The sequence below is a fragment of the Mustela lutreola genome, chromosome 8, assembly GCF_030435805.1.
Source record: "Mustela lutreola isolate mMusLut2 chromosome 8, mMusLut2.pri, whole genome shotgun sequence".
NCBI lineage: Eukaryota > Metazoa > Chordata > Mammalia > Carnivora > Mustelidae > Mustela > Mustela lutreola.
This window is the reverse complement of record NC_081297.1, coordinates 60,626,706-60,630,735: the sequence shown is the minus strand read 5'-3', so window position 1 is coordinate 60,630,735 and position 4,030 is coordinate 60,626,706. Positions and strand designations below refer to the sequence as shown.

The 4,030-nt window shown below is 40.1% G+C and overlaps 1 long non-coding RNA gene across 1 annotated transcript; it reads left to right on the top strand.

The window, feature by feature from the left end:
* Positions 1–240: 240 nt before the first annotated feature.
* Positions 241–2,183, top strand: LOC131838322 (uncharacterized). The gene is made up of 3 exons (XR_009356560.1): positions 241–355; positions 829–864; positions 2,087–2,183. It is a non-coding gene; the product is annotated as an uncharacterized LOC131838322 (long non-coding RNA).
* Positions 2,184–4,030: the final 1,847 nt, after the last annotated feature.

The following is a 4,030-nucleotide window of genomic DNA, read 5'->3' as shown; positions in this document are numbered from 1 at the left end:
GGAAAGTGTTCAAATATGGGAAATTCTTGACTTAAGACCTGTGCCAGAATCAAGGGACTGGGTCATCTTTCCAAAGGGCCTCTGGCTATGCTGTTGACTCTCCAGTGGTTTCTCGGAGTACCAACATTTCCTGATATTAACTAGCCTGGATTCTGGTCTAGCAGCCCCTGATTGGTGCCCTCTCCCTATATAATGTCATATAATGTCCCTATATACTGTGGCTTGCTGGAGTCAGATTCCTACCTCCTTCTGAGCTCTGACACTTTCCTATCTGTGCTCCCTGCTAATCAATTCACCATGAAGGGCTTGGCGATGCTGGTACTGGTGGCAGTTTCCACCTTCCTGGTCTCAGGCCGTAAGTAAAGATACTTAGCTTAAATAAGGTCTGGAGCAAGAGGACATCACAATATAACTTCTGCATGGGTGGGGGTTTTAGAGGGGCTTTATATGCTTGCATTTATCCTCTAATCCAGTACCTTCGTTCCATCTCCATTTTGCTTCACCACTCAGATAGAGAGGACTCTCCCTTTAGGCTTTGACAATTCAGTCAGGTCTTTGTTGTTTTAACCTTGGAATGCAACTGCAGTGTTATTTCAGGACAATATATTTAATAAATACATCAAAGGTGGATTGTAGGAAAGGAAAAATGGAGAAAAATTTGTGGGGCTTTGTGGGCTTCATATTATCTGTTCATCTTGGCTCTCAACACATGTAGGAAAGCTTAAGATTCTTCAGTTGTGAAAGCTTGCAATATTTTCCATATTCTGTCTTGCCTTACCCTCAAAACTGTTGGTCAATTTACACCTATTTTTTCTTTTTCTCTTTCAGAGACTACAACAGATGTCCCATCTGATAGCTCTACTAGTAAGTGTGTGTTTACACCTTCCTGTCATGATGGTTTTTCATCCCAGCCTCCTGTCAAAGCAGCCATGGCAGCCAGTGTAGAGACTCTTAAGAACAGAAGTCACGAAAAGTCACCTTCTAGTTTTTAAAGTTCATCGTGAACATACAAAATGTTCTTATTTCTTATACACTATTAGAGAATATAAAGCTTCTGACATGGATTTACATAAATTGTGGATTAATTATTCATTATCCTGTAGCAGAAATGACAGGGGAATATGGTCTGAAACTGTGGCCTGTGAATTTGGGGAGATGCATGTATAGCCTTTGTGATTACCATAAATTTTGAGGCTGAGTATATGACCAGAGTGAAAAGAAGGGTTAATAAGTGTCAGGAACATGGAAGAGAATGTAGATGCTGAAGACAATGTAGAAATGTGGGCATTAGAAGCACATGGGAGTGTGGAATAGAGACTATGGAATGTAAGCGTGAAGTAGCAGGATGACCCTAAACTGTGGTCCTTGTAGAAGTATATATACCTTATTCCCTGGCTGCCATGCATTTTCTTCTCTGATTTGACACCCAAGGTTTTGGACCAATGCTCTAGTATTTCTTGGGCTTCTCCTACATTGTCCTGTATATCCAATTCAATGTGTGTTGTGCTCATGCAGACATGAGGAAGATTTCTCTTTTGTGCTTCATAGCTGGGGACCTGTGTCCTTTGGTCATAAAGGTATAGACTGCAGTCAGACCTCACACACTGAACCATATGTCCTACCTGCCATGTGGAGTCAACTGAAAAAACTGTCTCATCTTCTTACTGAGAACTAAGACAGTGTGGCTAGAGTATGAGTATGGAGAATGAACTCTCTACTTGTTGAGATAGACACAACTCACAACTATTGGGTCTAACTCTGGTTATCTGTCAGTAGCTCTGGTGTAAGGTGCAGAGAGTGATAATTATCATCAATCTTGCCACATTACCTTTGAACATGGGATTATTGATAGGGCATTTGCTTACTTTTATTATTGCCAGAAGAGTATTAATTTCTCCTGTTATATCTAATTTGGTTCTCCTAGATAATACTGTAATAGATGGATTCCAAGTTGAACAACAGGCGAGGCAAATATAGTCCCATTTCAGGCCAGAAGAGATCCTATTGCTATAGCTCAGTGGGACAAATTTTGTTTCCTGGAGCAGAGTCAAGTGTCTCAGCTTGGATCTTTTCCACTTAATTTCAGCTGTCCCAAATCCACCACTGCGGGGCCCACTTCCAAATCAGCTACTGCCTCCACTGATGCCACCACCACCACAGTTCCCACCACCATGACCAGTTCTGCTCAAGACACCAGTGTTTGAAAGAGTAAGTTGAAGTTATTTACATGCTACCTTTATGAGGTTCCTGGATTCCTTGATTTTCTACTTTCCTGGTAGAGTCTATTTTGGGGGCAGGATGGAGAAGCCATGAGATAGTTCTGTTTTCATTATTCTCTTATTGTTTTTGGTTTTACAAATCAAGTGAACAGATACATCTCAGAGGAGTCCGAGTTTGCAGGCTCTTATTCTCCACCATTATTTGCATGGTCTTAAAATGTTAGCATTTCATTGGGAAAACTCTTCTTTAGTAGAAATGTCATTAGAAGGACTGAAGTAAGTGTTTCCCTGGGGCCAGGTAACTGTTTATGTGGTTTTTTTTGTTTGTTTTTTTTTGATTAGAAAATTTCTGTTTTCTTGAAAGACTTTTCTAAAAATAGACAATAGCTGAAAATGAAACTTTCTTGAGGAGAAGCTTTTTAGCATTATTCAGGATACTTTTGGACAATCATAGAGGCTCAAGAAAGTACAGAGCTCCTAGTGCTGATTAATTTTTCCTGTCCTTCACACTCATGGAACATCAATTACAAAATTTATTGAGTGTGGACATATGCCAGGCATTTTGGTATACAATTCACATGGGAAATTAATGCATATTGGCCTACTTCCTGTTTTCCCAAAATACCAGCTTCCCTAGGCTCCTGTCATGGGCTGCCAATCATGTTTCTTTTGGGATGAACATATCATGTTCCTAAGACTCTATGGAGTTCCGCGTCATTTGACATTTGCTAGTGTCCTTACAGACTCCCAAAAAAGCCATGTTCTCCACTCTTTTTTGAAACCCTCTTGACAATATATTTTATTTTCTTGCAGGTGTCATCAACAAGATTAAGAATAAACTAGATTTGAAAAATCTAGATTTGAATAATCACTAAGATGAAGGAAGCCTGGGCCTTTTGCAATTGATCCTGCTGGGCTTGGCCACAATATCCCTTCAATTGGTTTAACCCTGCTACTTAACATGTCTATCATCTCTGTCTTATCCCTAATCAGTTTATCTGTTTTCAAATAAAAAAATAACATTGAGTAGCAACAAAATCATATATTTTTAAGAGGTTGGAGAGTGGTTGTCCAATGATTCAGTCAGTCCCAGTGATAGATACTTTGATTTTTTTCTAGTCCTTTCTGTAGGACTGTACATGTGTCCCCAATTTTTAAACATAAGACACAGTTCTTGGGCCCATAACTAGAGACTAAAGGTTCTCTCACTTGAATGCACTTATCAACATTTACCAGGCGCCAATGTCCATTTTGGATTCCATCAAACTCTACTCTTAACTGAGCCATGGTTATACTTTATTCTGTAATGACTTAGGAGGTGAGAAGCAAGAAAGCAGCTCTGCCATCTGGGAACTGACCTGACATGGTTGGCCTTCTGAGGTATTAGGGGCTGAACTGGGCTGAGGACTAGGAAATGGTGTTATCCCATTGCGCACATGCAAAATCTCAGAAGACCAAGGGAGACAAGGGCGCTCAATGACTGTGATGAAGGGAGGCAAAGAGCAAGATCACTTCCCAGTGTTGTTGCTGTGCAGGCAGAAGCAATGTCAGTGTGCCAAACCCACAACAACACATAGCCCTTTTTTCTAGTTAATAAGTGATGCTGTTTCATTACCTATCTCAGCTTTGCTTCATTCCAGTCTCTTCTCCCTCTAGAAAAGGTTAATATCCCCAATCAAACTGGGTGATGGGTATTAAGGAGGGCACCTGTTGTGATGAGCACTGGGTATTATATAAAACTAATGAATTGTTGAACACTACATCAAAAACTAATAATGTACTATATGTTGGCTAACTGAATATAAGAAAAA